Consider the following 16725-nt stretch of genomic DNA (forward strand, 5'->3'; position numbering starts at 1 on the left):
TATATCCCCATACTTTGTGCTATTGTTGTTGTATATTTTCTATCTACACAAATTGCAAATTCCAAATATAATTTTTTTTTACATTAAAGTGCCACCTATCTTTAATATAATTAAGAAAAGGAAAAAATGGTAACCTTTTATATCTACCAATGTATTTACATTTCTGATACTTTTAATTACTTCTATCAATTTGAGCTGCCATGTGACATTTTCTTTCAGCCTGAGGAATTTTCTCTACTTTTTTTATAGTTGATGTTTGCTGGTAATGACTTCTCTTAGTCTTCATATATTGACAATTTCTATTTCACTATCATTTTTGGAGTATATTTTGGCTGTATATATAGTTCAAGATTGATCTTTTCCCCCTTTAGCACTTTAAACATATGTTTTGGCCGGGTGCGGTGGCTCATGCCTGTAATCCCAGCACTTTGGGAGGCCGAGGTGGGAGGATCATGAGGTCAGGAGTTCAAGACCAGCCTGGCCAACATGGCAAAACCCTGTCTCTACTAAAAATACAAAAATTAGCTGGGCATGGTGGTGCACATCTGTAATCCCAGCTACGTGAGAGACTGAGGCAGGAGAATAGCTTGAACCCTGGAGGCAGAGGTTGCAGTGAGCCAAGATCATGCCACTGCACTCCAGCCTGGGTAACAAAGTAAGACTCCGTCTCAAAAACAAACAAATACCATATCTTTTAATTGCCTTCTGGCTTCCATTATTTCTGATTAGAGTTTATATATACTTCTCTTTTTCTTGAGAAGGAGTCCCATTGTGTCACCTAGGCTAGAGTGCAGCAGCACAGTTTCAGCTCACTGCAACTCCACCTTCTGGTTCAAGTGATTCTCCCATCTCAGCTTCCTTAGTAGCTAGAATTACAACTGTGAGCCACTATGCCCAGCTAATTTTTTTGTATTTTTGGTAGAGATGGAGTTTCTCCATATTGGCCGTACTGGTCTTGAACTCCTGACCTCAAGTGATCTGCCAGTCTTGGCCTCCCAAAGTGCTGGATTACAGGCATGAACCACTGTGCCTGGCCCATATATCATTCTTATGGTTGCTCCTTTGTAACATCATTTTTTTTCCCTAGCTGATTTCAAGATTTTATCTTTAATTTCCAGGCAGTTTGACTATAATGTGCCTACATGTGGTTTTCTTTGTATTTATCCTGCTAGTGATTTGCTGAGCTTCTTGAATCTGTGGGTGGATGTTTTTCACAAAATGTGGAGCATGTTTGGCCATTATATCTTCTAGTTTTTTTTCTGCTGTATTCTTTCTCCTCTTCATTTGAGACTCCAATTGCATGTACATTAGACAACTTTATCTTGTCTTATATCTTCCCCGCCTGTGGCACAGGATATTTGTTATGTTAATAGTATGTGAAAAATCATTTTGAAGGTTAACACTTTAGCCTCAATAATCTGAATTTTAAAAAGGAATCTGTAATAGTACTATCGGAGTTATTACAAGGATCAAATGACATATGAAAGAAGCATTAAGGAGTGTCTGACATATACTAAATACTCAATAAATCATTATTATTATGTGTATCAATTAGCTATTGCTGCATAACAAATCACCCCACATAATAATTGTGGTGGAAAACAGCTGTTTCTTACAAGTCTACAGGTTGCCTGGCAGCACTTCTGATCAGGAATGGGTTCATCTGTTCTCACTCACATGTGTTGGGATCATCTGACAGTTATCTGATCTATCATGGCCTCTAGGATGGTTGGGTCTACCACATGAATTTCATCCCCCAGTTGCCTAGTTCTTGTGATGATGACAGAGCACAAGAGAGGAAGTGGAAACATTTGGAGATTAAAAAAAATTCTTTTTTTAATTGACAAAATTATATATGTTTATGGTATACACACATGATATTTTGATATATGTACACATTGCATCATTTTTTAAAACATAATTTTATAAAGAATTCTCTTACTTTGACTATATAGAATACCACCTACTGGACAGAACAATTTTTGTACTTGCAAACACTGCCATTTTCTTCGAGATGGCTTGTTAGGAGGAGTAACACTATGGTTTAGAGCTTGCAGTAAAAATGCCAAACACTGCTGGATGTGGTGGCTCACACCTTTAATCCTAGAACTTTAGAAGGCCGAGGGTGGATCACGAGATGAGGAGTTCAAGATCAGCCTGGCCAAGATGGTGAAACCTGTCTCTACTAAAAATACAAAAATTAGCCAGGCATGGTGGTGGGCACCTGCAATCCTAGCTACTCAGGAGGCTGAGGCAGAGAATTGCTTGAAACCGGCACGTGGAGGTAACAGTGAGCCGAGATCACACCACTGCACTCCAGCCTGGGCAACACAGCGAGACTCCATCTCAAAAAAAAAAAATAGCCAAACACTATAGTACCTTGGAACCAGCTTATTCTTATGCTAAGCAGAGCTGTAAAATAGTTAAAATGCCTTATCAAGTAATTTGCTGATTATGTAGACACCGCTTTTCCTTTTTATTTCATTCTTTAACTCATGTGGCAGTGATATTTAATACTTTCTGATCAAACAGGTTCAAAGTGAAACTTTAAATTTCTCTTAAAGAACTCATAAACAGTAACAGTGAGGTTATACTTCATAAGTGGTAAAGAAAGGTATAAAATTTGGAAACATTTTGTTGGGCATGGCAGTAATTGGGTGAAAAGAATAAATCATATCAAAATGAGAATGTGCTGTAATTGGAAGTAAGGAGCTAAAGGATGTTTCTTTCAGTTAAGTAGTATAACTGGAACATTTTACTATTAAATATGGCTTTCATAAATACATGGTCTAGTAATTTTATTCACTGTTAGTATTTAATTCACTGTCAGCTTATTAATGTTTTCTGTACCCCTGATAACGAATTTAAATTCTAAAAAAATTGTCCAGCAGATAAAAATGAAACTAGATATTAAAATAAATTTGATATTTTTTAATAAAGAACAAAGAATAGTAATTTGTGGCTGAAGGAAAGAAGGGGGTGCACTGGGGGCACATGTGCCTGAGGGTGCAGACTAGGGATGGAGAGCCAGCACACCACCAGTGCCCTGAACAGCTGGGAAACAAAAGGAACTCAGATACTTCTTGTTTGGTGCAATAGTTGTGCTACAAGGAGACAGCAAAGTTGTTACAAAACATTCTGGGCTGGAAGCTGCAAACTTGAATGCTAATCTAACTTTACCTAGACTTCACTTCTCTAGGCTTCTGATTTCTCATTTGTTATGGAATTGGTTTGGGTAAGATGATTTCTGTAGGCCTTGCAGTTAAAATGTTTTCTGACTCAGCTGGGCATGGCAGCTCAAGCCTGTAACCCCAGCACTTTGGGAGATCAAGGTGGGTGGCTCTCTTGAGGCTGAGAGTTTGAGACCAGCCTGGTCAACATGGTGAAACCTCGTCTCTACTAAAAATACAAAAATCAGCTGGTTCTGGTGGCATGTGCCTGTAATCGCAGCTACTCAGTAGGCTGAGGCAGGAGAATCGCTTGAACCCAGGAGGCGGAGGATGCAGTGAGCAGAGATTGCACCATGACACTCCAGCCTGGGTGACAGAGTGAGACTTTGTCTCAAAAAAAAAAACAAAACTTTAAAAAAGTTTTCTGATTCTAAGGAGAACTGTGACTGTGAAGGAAATTAACATGGTGTGATACAAGACCAGAAAGTAAATGAGAAAAAGTAAGGAATGAAAATGAGTAGCTGAGGTCTCCTTTATCAAATGGAAGCAGAACCTGAAATCCATTTCTTTGGATACAGACAGAGGGCAGCAGTACCAGGAGTGGTGGCTTTCAGTGGTGTCTGTGGATTCTAATAAACCCTTGTTTCCATGGAAATGAGGAAACAAGGCTGCATCCTAACAGATAGGTGGTTTTTAAAACCCCATATATACCAAAACTTTCTGTCCATCTGTCTCTGTTGTGCTGAACTCTGCTCTGGTAGCATGAAAATGAAAAGGCAAGCAGCAGCTGGAATAAAAAAGAAATTGTTCCTTCCTATTCATTCCAGTACATCTATTCAAAAAGTGGGGGCCAGCTGTGGTGGCTCCTGCCTATAATCCCAGCACTTTGGGAGGCTGAGGTGGGAAGATCACTCGAGGCCAGGAGTTTGAGAACAGCTTGGGCAACATCATAAGACCTTATCTCAAACTTTTAAATGAATAATGATAAAATGATACTGAAATCTTTGAACATTTTGTATTTCATATAAGTTTACAAACCTGTAATAACTGGTTACCAAAATATTCACGTTTTTATCCCCTTCCAGTTTCTACTTACTCCTTATATTTTAGGGCATCTGGATTTTTTTGTTTTGATTTTAGGTTTTGGAGTGTGTGTGTGTGTGTGTGTGTGTGTGATTCCCCTATCATGCTCTTCTCCCTGAATTTTTTTCTCAATTTCCTTATCTCCAAAAATATCTGTAGCATAGTTATAAAGGGAATGATATAAATAGAAATAAGCGAAAACATCCCACAAAATATTCTAGCAATACTAAATTTTTATCTGCCATTGTCTCTGGCTAATGAGAGTTAGGTGGAGAAGAAAGGTGGTGAAAAGAAAGCAAAAATACACTCTCTTCATGCTTTGATAAGCAACTGTATGTGTTCCTTCTTAGGAGACCCAGTTCCTCCAAGAAAAAATAAAATGAACAGCATCCTCCATCATTCCTAGATTGTTTCGCTCTGACTGATATCACCTGAAAGTAAGTAAATGTGGAAGAGGGTCATAATGCTGGTTATTTATTTGCAGAAGTAAATGAAAATAACAGTGATAAATAAGAGTAATGTATATTGATTGCATTAATGGACCAATCTTTTATGCCTTCCTACATCCGTGCTCCTGGGCAGTGCCCTTCCACACTGACTTTCTGCTTGGATATGTGACTTGCTCTGACCAGTGGGCTGTAGAAATGTTGATGTAAAATGGGCTTCAAAACATCTTTACATAATTAGTACAGCCATTATGGAAAATGGCATGGGGGTCCTCAAAAGAAAATAAAACTGGAATTTCCATATGCTCCAGCAATCCTGCTTCTGGTTATAAATCCAAAGGAAATGAAGTTAGCATGTCAAAGGGATAGCTGCACCCCCATGTTCATTACAACATTATTCACGATGATGTGAATAGTAGGTGGTATTCTATATAGTCAAAGTAAGAGAATTCTTTATAAAATTATGTTTTAAAAAATGCAAAATGTCTTGATAATTACCACCTGTCTCAAAAGCTAAAATGAGAAAAATGCAGCAAATAGAAATACTCATTGATTAATATTATTTTGTTTGGAGAAAGCCAGAAATGATTCTAAGAAAAAATCAATAATAATAAAAGATGTAATTAATATGCTGTTTCTCTTTTAAGCCAAAGCACACATTTCACCTCAGACAGGACAGTTCTGACTTTTACATTGTTAATTTCCTTTGTCCAGAACAGGACCCCATTTTAAATAGAGTTCATTTGAATTGAGTTCATAATCTGAAGTCATTTTTCCCCACAGGATGTTTTCATTTCGGTATATGGACTGCTAAGCAGCAAATGACTAAGTCAGTTATAAAGAATTTGTACCATAGTAAATGCTAATGTACAATAACTGTCAATAGAAACCTATAAACTTCTACACCCAAGCCTAGAAGTTACTACAGTGTTGAGGTCAGAACTAATGTGATTCTTCCATTCGGTCAAATTTCACTGACTAAATAATACTGTCAAGAAATCCAAAGAAGAAATTTTAGTGGGCTGTTCCAAAGCTGCATAATTTTCCAAATGATTTTCCTCTGGTTGCAGCGCCTGTTCAGCCCGTCAATCCTTTTTTAGTCATTTAGCTTTTGCAATTTTTTCTTGGCATTTTTGTTTCTTCTTTTGCTCCCTTTCCCTGACCTCAATCATCTTGGCCAATTTCCAAGACAGTACAGCACTTGCTAGGAACAGTGGAGTAAGGGCCAAAATAATGTTGTGAGGAAGCCATGTGGGTCCTTTGCAGCCCATTCCACAACATACTCAGCCCAAGGCTTTACATCCGCATCTTCATAGCAGTCTTACGACACCTGGGGCTTATGCTTGAGTAGGGATCTCTAACTTTGTCCTGAAATTATTAATGACCCAATCCCGATTTCAGATGGCCCTTAGTAGTCTGCCGTCTTGAGTTCTACTGTACACATCTGAGAGACAGTTTAAATTCCTATCGGGGCCACAGACCCACAGGGGCCATGTTCACTCCTGCCCCTCAGCCTTGGCAAATGTGGGCCCCTTTTTGCACAGAACCAAGGGTCTCCAGGGATCCTGGATTGACCCCGCCACACCTTGTGCACCCACCATTTCTGCTGCGCACCGGGAGAAAGCTATGGTAGCGGTAGCGGCAGCGGCAGCTACCAGCCTCCCCAACATCACCCCCCACAAATTACAATTCTTATGCAAATGGCCAACCCCGAGATGTGACTACCCTTCAACAGATAAATTCAGATATGTCTGAATCTTACTTGCGCCCAAAGTCAGACACCAGCTAGAGTGCTCTGTAATCGTACATATTGTTTTATCAGTTTGGCAGTCTCATTACAGGAATATTTGGGCCTTTCTGGGTCTTGCTCTGTCACGCAGTGCAATGGTATGATCATGTCTCACTGCTGTCTGGAACTCTTAGGCTCAAGTGATCCTCCTGTTTCAGCCTCCATGTAGCTAAGACTATAGGGTGCTTGCCACTGTGCCTGGTTAATTTTTTTAAAAAAATGTTTTTAACAGGGTCTCACCATGTTGCTTACTCTAGTCCCCAACTCCTGGCCTCAAGCGATCCCCCTGCCTTGACCTCCCAAAAAAGCATTGGGATTACAGGCATGAGCCACTGCACCTGTCCTCATGTATAAATTTTATTTTGATACTTACGAGAGCATCTTATGATTATGGTGATGGTCTGGTCCCTAAAGCTTAGCAGGTCCCATAGGACAGTATAGGAGTGGGGCACAACTTATTACAACAATGAAGAAGAATAGTGAAGTCATGCCTAGGATGACCCATTTCCTGGTCACAGAAGATATTTGACTTTGGAGCATCTAAAAAAATGTGACCAGGGCTGTAAACTTTTTTTTTTTTTTCCAATAGCAATACCGTTCTGCAGGGGGACCAAGTGAACACTGTAATTACTGGGAGGTTTTATAGATACCATAAAATTGTAAAACTGCAGGGGTGACTTCAGTAATTTATTGCTGGCTTCTTCAGCTCCCAGACCAAGTTGTATGAAGATAATTATAAGAGAGGAGTTAACAAAATACTGGAGTTGGGGAACAGAGAAAGTTTATTTTTACTAAGCTCCAAAGGGGCAGGGAGGAGAGTTCAGGCAAATGATCAAAGTGACAAAAGGCCATTCCAGATTAATAAAATAGCAGATGGTGGCAGAAACTTCTGATTATCTCCCCTTTCATGAAGACCATGAATTTGGGGTAGAGCACATGGCCGCTAGTTAGAGACTATACTTTCCAGCCTCCTCGGAGCTAGCCATGGCCATGTGACCAGGTTCAGGCCTATAGGGTGTGAGTAGTAGTGATTGTGCAACTTGACTAAACTCCTTAAAGGCAAAGCCACTTACCCTAGGCTTCCTCTTTGCCAGACATGAAGGTAAGCTTACTTCAGTCCTGTGGACAGTGGCAACAAGGAGATGGTGAGGTAACAAGATGCTAGGAACCTGAGTCCCTGAATGACTGTGTGGAGCAGCACTGCCCTTCCTGTTCCATACACTCACCACTGGACTGCTTCAGGAGAGAAATATAAACTCTAATTGAAGGCATTCTCTTTTCATTGTCTCTTTGTTATAGCCACTAAACCCGAAGTCTCATACCATGTTCGAAGGCACGGGAATATGAAACAGCATGATATACTCAGGGAAATCCTTGTGAGTGAAGTATAGATGAATGAGTGAGGAAGTGGTGGGAGGTCAGGCTGGAAAGGTTGGAAAGGCAAGAATCAGTGCAGCTTTGTGTGCAGGAAACTCATGGCTGGGTTCGATTTCTCGTAACAGAGGCATAAATGGGCTGTGTACAGACAGCCTCAGTCTTAACAGGCATGGAATGAGACCTGTCCTCTTCTAGTCATTTCTGCCTTGAAAACAAACAGCTAAGCAACACTTCATTGGTGGCGTCTAAAGCCTTGATCCTGAATCATTGTCCATGTACCATGCCTCCAAGAATCTCAGCTTCTCATTTTGTGATGCATCTTCCAGTTGATAGCCTCAGCTGGCCACTTGTAATTCCTGTCTGACTCTACTGTCCTCAGTCAACATCCAGCCTTGTCCATCTGGCCCTCTCCAGACTCTGCCTTGGTCCAGAGTTAGGGAACAGTCCCATTGGGTCACCATAGACCCTGGGCCACAATTTGGTGGAGAACTCCATAAATGTAAAAGCTTTTGGTCAAATCTGACAGGTATTCTATTTCCAGGACAAAATTAATGAGAGAATTTCTTTATCCACACTGAGCTGTACTGCCGTGTTGTTAAGGAGATTTCCTATGCCTAACTTTCTCCTGTATTGGCTGTGGTTACCAATTTGGAAAACAACTTACTTAAAGAAAATAGAGGCTTTAAAAATCCTATTTCTAATAATTAAGAAAGTGGTACTTTTTTCTTTTAACTTTCCTTTTTTTTTTTTTTTTTTTACCATCCCAGTTTCAAGAATCTTCAACCTACAATTCGATCTTTTTTATTTGGTAATGTTGTGTGTCAGCTCTCTGTGCTTCCACAGGTAAAGCTAAATGTTCACCACAGCCACATATCACTGATTTCTAGATCCAGCTTCCCTTCCAGATTCCCTTTCTACCCCCTACCCCATGTGCTGTGTGTCCTGGGAGGCCAACCTTCCTATTGCATTAATAAGCTCCCTGACCTCTGGCTTCGGGTGGATTTGGCCAACCCAGTGGGAGACCCTGTCAGGAGATCAGAGGGTGCAAGGAAAGTAAGGTCAGGAGGCTTGTCCTTCGTGCCTCCCTTCCATTCGATTGCTGAGAGTTGGCTGCAGAGTCAGATGCCTCGCTCTGCCAAAGACGACAGCTCCTTTCAGGTGGCCATATCAGGTCTCCATACAGCTCTTTCTGGTCTTGGGTTCTAGTCCCTGCTCCTCTAGACCCCCACTTTTTCTGTCAGTGCTGGCTCCCCAGTGCTGCTAGCTGTGGGGAGCTGTGCCTTTTCCTCTTGGTTTCTCTAATGCTGCCTGCCCCTACTCACCTTTGTAGGTAGCCCCTTTATGAATTTGTCTTCAAGTATCTAGTTTCAGGGTATCATTTCCAATTCCTGCTGGAAAACTGACTGGTGCAGTGATTAAGGTGGAATTGTCCGGGATGCACCGTAGCACGTGGACCCTGGAAGGGAGTTTGCACACATGGACCCTGGAAGGGAGTTAGATACATTCACCTAATCTGAATGACCTGATTCTAACTAGTGCCCCAGCTACACCTCATGTATTTTTCATTGTTTCTTCAAGATAGAGGACTAGTTAGTCCACCCTTGACATGAATATGGCCTTGATTGGATGTTGCTACAGGCACAGGGAACAAATGTCTCCTTTCCCTACAGCACTCGACATTGTTCTCTTTCTCCCCGTCTCTGTCCCTGTCTCTGTCTCTCTCTCTGTCTCTCTCTTTCTCTCTCTCTCTCTTTCTCTGTACAGCCACATACATGTGTGAATACAGAATTTTTTTTTTTTTTTCTGAACCAACTGGATAAGTTACATTATGGCACTTTACCTTTAAATACTTCAATGCGTATTTCCTAAGAATAGGAATATTCTCTTACATAACCACAGTGCAGTTATCAACTCCATTAATTTACATTGATATAATACTTTGGCATCTATATTCCAATTTTGTCAGTTGATCTAATAATGTTCTCTCCAGCAGTCCTTTCTCCTCTGGTTCAGGATTCAGTCTAGGGTCAGGGATTGCATTTAGTTGCCATGCTCATTTAGTTATTTTTATTCCAAAACATTTTCACAGCCTTTCCTTGTCTTTCATGACATTGACTATTTTTTAAAAGACTTGATTTTATTTAGATTTTTAGCTAATTCCCATCCATTCCCCTAGAGCTCTTTCTTGCCGTGCCTCATTCTGTATTTGTGTGGCCCCCTCTTCCATAGTGAAAACCAAGCAACCTCAATACATTTATTCTTCTTTTGCTTAATTGTATACTACATCTAAAATATTTTCCAAATTGCTTCACTCATACCACTAACTTAACAAACTTACTGTGTTAGTCGGGGTTCTCTAGAGGAACAGCACAAATAGGATGGAGAGAGAGAGAGAGAGAGAAAGAGAGGGAGAGAGTCTTTTATTTTAGGATATTGGCTCACATGACAATGGAGGCTGGCAAGTACAAAATCTGTAGGGCAGGTCAACAAACTAGAGACACAGGGGAGAGTTAACACTACAACTCGATCCTGAAGACGGTGTGGAGACAGAATTCCTTCTTCCCGGGGAGATCAGTTTCTCTTAAGGTCTTCAACCGATTGGATAAGGCCCACCCACGTTATAGAGGGTAATATGCATCACTCAAAATATACTGATTTAAATGTTAATATCATCCAAAAAACACCTTTGCTGTATCATCTAGACTAGTATTTAACCAAATATCTGGGCACTGTGGCCTGGCCAACCTGACACATACAGTTAACCATCATATCTACTAGGAAGAAGAAAACTTGCAGAAGAAACCTCAAAGGGAAGTGTGATGTGTACCATGGAGGAGGCGAGAGCACCCCCGTTTAAAGGATGAGGAGAAGGGGTAGAACACCCTCCATGCCCACCCTTGCTTGCCCCAGACCCCTAGAACTCCACAGGTCCGAGATAGAAAACTACTGCATTAGCCTCAAGGAGTCATTAATGAGGGAATCGAAGGCAATACCACTGAGGAAGGGATTCCTTTTGGAGGAAGACAGGAAGTAGCCTTTTAGGCCATCAAGTTATACCTCAACTATGCCTACCCACCGCAAATGCCATTCACAACTTTTGTAGCGCCTCCTTTTTCGTTGCTAAGGGCAGAGGCTAGGCCAGGCATTTAAAGACACTCTTCTCAAATCCTCCCCTTTCCCAGCACTCATACACTTCCTCTTAGCCATATAAGGCAAAGGAACATCTACTGAATTTTAAGAGTAAGTCCAAGGGATAGAGTGGCTGCTGATATGAGGGATTCCCTAGGAAACATTGTTATCTGAAAGTACATGGTTACAGTACTCCTCAGATAAATGCTTCTCTCCTGGGTAAGGAAAAGTGTTCCAGATAACCATGCCTCCCACAGCTCAGATCTCATGCTTATCTGTTTTGTGCATCTGTGTCCGTTTTTCTTTAGTAGAAGCATTTTATTCTGCTGAGACAGTGGAGAGCAGCTGTTTGATCGCTGACCAGAGATAACCCTGGAGAGCTTCTATTTTACATGCTGGAAATTCAGAGTAAAATGACCATTCATGGAATTTTTGAGAGAGAGCAAGGCCTTTCTCTTCCAACCCAACAAAGGACACCATGAAAATCCACTCTCACTAGGAAGATTCTTCAATGCATGGCATGTGAGTGGAGTTGCTGGATTGGCACAGAGGGACACACGAGCTTCCCTGCATGTGCCCTTTGGCAGTGCTCACAGCCATAGCCCCTGCTGCAGCTGTTCCATTATCTTGGAGGCCTCATTGTGACTCCTGGTGGGTGGTCTGTACCAGGGCCTTCCTCAGAGGCCTGGGCACTGTGGGCATGCCCACCTCTGTCAAGGCAGTGACCTGCATGGAAAAAGTAGCTCCATAAATGGAGGGGAGGAGGGACTAAGGAAAGGCCCTTGAGCCATGGCTAAGGGGAGGGAAAAGCTGACAATGAAATGCCTTTGCTGAGTGCTGGCATGTTCTTCCCAGGTGCAGCCCTGTCTGCCTCACTGCCCCGAGCAGGACTAGCTAGATCAATGTCTGCAACCCAGCTCTCAGCACATCGCTTCCCAGACCCAGCCTCTTCAGGATACAGCCCAAACTCGCTTCCCGTCACGGCTGTCCAGCCTGACACTGGGTACCTTCCAGCCTCTTCTCACACCCATAAACAGTACGTGTCTGCCTCCCAGATTGCTCTCTGTTTCTGGAACATATCCTATTCCCTCATGATATCATGGCTTTGCAATATGCTTCCGTTTTCTAGAATGTCCTTCTAAACCCCTCTCTGGCAGATACTCTTCTTCAAGATCCAGTTCAAACCTCTCCTCCTCCTCCACACCTTCCCCAACTTCCCTTCCTTGATCCCTTCTCTACATTCTTTTGGCAAACTGATCTCAATTCTCACACAGCTATAATTATTTATTATGCCCTCTGCCTAGTTTTCCTTGTGCACACATATTTGTCGCATGAGGCCCTGAGACTTTAAGCCTGTTTTACTGCCTGGGCCCACTCAGACAAATTCCACACCCCAGCTGTGCTCCCAGCCTAGATCCCAAAGCCCTTCTCTTCTGCAATTCATGCTGTCGATGTCCTGCTGTGGACCTTCCCAGGGCCAGACCTCCTCCCTTGCCCTCCGTCCATGGCCAACCTCCTCTTCCTGGATCCATTATTGAGTATCTTTCTCCGAGGACAAAGCACAGATTTAGTTTCCTGCAGCAAATACTTGCACATTGGTTGTGATTCGTTGGCTCCCCCAGGTAACAACTTCATTCATTCAAATCTGGACCTAGCATCAGCCTCTTCATTCCCGTTGGGTGGGCCCTGACCCCAAAGATAGAAGTCAGGCACCCCGCCCTGCCAGCGGAAAGGTTTGTAATAGCACCATCTCTTTCTTTGTGTGCAAGCCCCTAGCACAATGTGTGGCACTTAGGTGGCAAGCAATGCTTTTTGAATAATGAATAAGTCAGTCCTAAACCTTTCACATAACATGATTTAACACAAAACCTTATTAACAGTTCTTACCTCAGGAAAAACCCAGGCCTTGGCCTGTGTTCTCAGCCACCACAAGAAACCCTTTTTAAAGTTTAAAAAAATTTAGGACCCACATAAATTTTAATTTTATTAATTTAGTTGACAAACAATATATTCACAAATTACTACAGAGACGGTTTATAGCTAATGGATTCACAAAGCCCTTGGAATAGTCACAGCAGTTTTGGAAGCTCTGTGTTAGTGTTGACTTTGGATTGAGCTGTTATGCAAGTTGATTCCTCTACCAGTTTACAAATATCGTGGTGTGACTCATCCTACATTAGTTAATTTTGTTAGCATTTCTCCCAGCAGAAACTGCAGAGCTCACAGTTTTATGTATAATGAGATGCCACTTCATGCCTAATAGAATGGGTAAAGTGAAATATATACTTAAAAAAACACGAAGAGTGGATGAGAAAGTAGAGCAACTAGACTCTCATACCTTCCTGGTGAGAATGGAAAATGAATGTATGGGTCTATTTAAATAGGGTCCGTTTCCACCAAAACTCATGTTGGGGCTTGGTCCCCAGTGGAGCTGCTGTTGAGAGGTGGTGACTTTAAGAGGTGATTAGATCATTAAGAGAGATTAATGCCTTTCTCCAGGGAGTGAGATCTTGTTCTTGCGGGACTGGATTGGGTACTGTCAGAGCAGGTGGTTATAAAGCGAGGCTACCTCATATTTGGTCTTTGCATGCCCCACGTCCCCTTCCTTTTCTTCCCACGTTCTGATGCTGTTTGAGGCCCTCACTAGATGTGGCTGCCCATCTTGGACATCCCAGCCTCCAGAATAGTGAACTAAATATATCATCTCTTTCCTTTATAAATCACCCAGTCTTGGGTATTTTGTCATAGGAACAGAAAATGAACTAAGACAGTAATAGAACTGTTTTACTCTAAACTGTGTTCATGTATAAGTCTGATAAAAATCTATTGCTCCAAGTTTTCACATTAGTATTTTGTAACAGAAAAACCATATAATCATCTTGATATCTAATTTTAAAAGCATTAGGTAAAATTGAGCATACTTTCACGATAAAAACCATTTAGAAAAGTAGTAATAGAAGACACTCTCTTAACCTGATAAAGGTTTCTACCAAAACATTATATGTAATCATGAAAAATAAAAAGTATTTCATTCAAATCAGAAAGACAAAATACCCAATATCACTGTACCTTTTTAGAATATACCAGAGATCCTATGAGTGTAAGTTTTTGTTTTTATTTTTTGAGATAGGATCTCACTCTGTCACCCAGGCTGGAGTGCAGTTAGTGCAGCCCCTCCTGGGCTCAAGCGATTCTCTCACCTCAGCCTCCTAAGTAGCCGGAACTTCAGGTGTGCACCACTACGCCCAGCTAATTTTTGTATTTTTTATAGAGACGGGTTTTCACCATGTTGTCTAGGCTGAGTACAGTAAATTTAAAAAATTAAATAAAAATCAAGTGAAAGGTATATGGATTGCCAAAGAAGAAGCCGAACTGCCATGGTTCACAAATTACATGATAGTCTACTTGGAAAATCCTAGGGACTCTACAGTCTAATTATTTAATCAAATTAGTTTGACAAGATTGTTGGATGTGCGTGCAAAAAATTCAATTGCATCCTTACATGCTAGAAAGAAATATGTAAAAAATGTAATTAAGACACTATTTTAAATAGCAAAAATACCACAGGACTTAAGAATAAGTCTTTCAAAAGATGTGCAGGACTGCTTTGAAGACAAGTATGATGTGTTACTGTAAAAATGAAAGCTGATCTCAGTAGAAACATTTACAGTGAGCTTTCCACATCCTTGGCTCCCATATCTGTGAATTCAACCGACGACAGATTGAAAACAGTCAAAAAATAAAAAAGATAACAATATAACAACAAAAAATCATACGTATAAAAAACACTAGAGTATAGCAACAATTTACATAGCATGTACATTGTACAATGTATTAGAAATAATGTAGAGATGATTTAAAGTCTATGGGAGGATGTGTGTAAGTTATATGCAAATACTGCACCATTTTATATCAGGGACTTGAGCATCTTCAGATCTTGGTATCCGAGGGGGAATCCTGGAATCAGTTTCCCCGTGGATAGCAAGGGATGACTGGGTCATATTTTGGATTAAGACACTCAATATCTTAAAGTTAGCAAATGTTCTGAAATTTGTAGAATAAATCTATACAATTCCAATCAAAATCCCAGCAAGGACTTTTCTCCCTTTATTGAAAGATTAATGATAAAATCTATATGGAAGCATAAAGCACCAAGAAGAGCCGAGAAAATTTTGGCAAAGAAACAAAAAGATTAGGAGCTCATTTTATGATAGAGCTTATTGAAAATCTATAGTAACGCAGATAGGGTAGTATTGGTGCAAGTATAGATAAACGGACCAATGGAATGGAGTACAAAGCCCAGCAACAAATTAATAAATATATGTTAATTAGATATATGACAGAAGTAGTTATAAGTTATATTTTCAAAGCACTCTCATGTTTAGCTTTTTTCTGGCATATGCACCACCATGTCCAGATAATTTTTGTATTTTTTGTAGAGATGGGTTTTCACCACGTTGTCTAGGCTGAGTATAGTAAGTTTAAAAAATTAAATAAAAATCAAGTGAAAGGTATATGAATTGCCAAAGAGGAAGCAGAACTGCCATTGTTCACAAATTATATGGTAGTCTACATGGAAAATCCCAGGGACTCGACAGTCTAATTATTAGAACTAATAATAAATTATAGTCTAATTATTAGAACACCTGGCTCCCTAGCACCTTCTGAAGAATAATTTCCTTACACCCTTCTCCATCATCCAGTAGCCACTAACAAGTCTTCTCTTGCCATTATATTACATTGTATGTACAAGTTCAATCTACTTAGTTTTAAAGTGTTGTTTACTTTTATGCACTTGTTTTCACTGTCTAAATATTTTTCTATCTGTGAAACTTGCTTAGGTATCCTCAGTTACTTGTGCATCATACCTTTTCCCATTAGAAATAGTTTGAACAGCTTTTTCCTTAACAGTAGGGCTTTCAGGAATGACCTTACCTCTCTGGATCAATACAGGGAAGTATGTGGTATCCTTGGTCTTTTTCTCTATGTGGCAAGGAAGTACTGTCGCATCTGGAAGGCAGGAAGCAAGGTAAATAGAACAGAAGGGTAAAACAGAAATGAGATGGCTCACGCTAATCCCAGCACTTTGGGATGCCGAGGTGGGTGGACCACCTGGAGTCAGGAGTTTGAGACCAGCCTGGCCAACATGGTGAAACCCCCTCTCTATGAACAAAATATAAAAAAAATTAGCTGGGCATGGTGGTGCATGCCTGTAATCCAAGCTACTCAGGAGGCTGAGGCAGAAGAATCACTTGAACCTGGAAGGTGGAGGTTGTAGTGAGCAGAGATTGCACCATTGCACTCCAGCCAGGGCAACAAGAGTGAAACTCCAGCTTAAAAAACAAGAGAGAGAGAGAGAAAAGGGACTCTGCAACAAGACCAAGAGAAGACTAATGTCTTAAGACACTTAACAGAAGGCAGGTATTCCCTGCAGTTCTATTATCCGAAAGATCCCTGTGTTGATCAAGTCCTTTGCTTGAGTATGTATTTATTGAGTAAAATTGTTCTTTCAGCACCAAAGAGTCTAGGAATTGGGTCAACTCTATCAGCAGGGATTAAAGTAAAGCATCTAAAGGGTAATTATCTTAGCTGAATCTTCCTTAGTTTGGTGATGTGTGGTCCAATAGAGTCCAACCAGATTATCGCCTACCCTCTAACTCAACATTAAAGATCCAGCTCCTCAAAATCTTTCTGGTCCCAGCTACTTGGGAGGCTGAGGCAGGAGAATTGC

The 16725-nt window shown here is 40.9% G+C and overlaps 1 pseudogene; it reads right to left on the bottom strand.

The window, feature by feature from the left end:
• Positions 1–5784: 5784 nt before the first annotated feature.
• The window catches only part of LOC108294339, a 34958-nt pseudogene continuing 24017 nt past the window's right edge, over positions 5785–16725 (bottom strand).

This window comes from Cebus imitator, unplaced genomic scaffold (genome assembly GCF_001604975.1).
Source record: "Cebus imitator isolate Cc_AM_T3 unplaced genomic scaffold, Cebus_imitator-1.0 Scaffold575, whole genome shotgun sequence".
NCBI lineage: Eukaryota > Metazoa > Chordata > Mammalia > Primates > Cebidae > Cebus > Cebus imitator.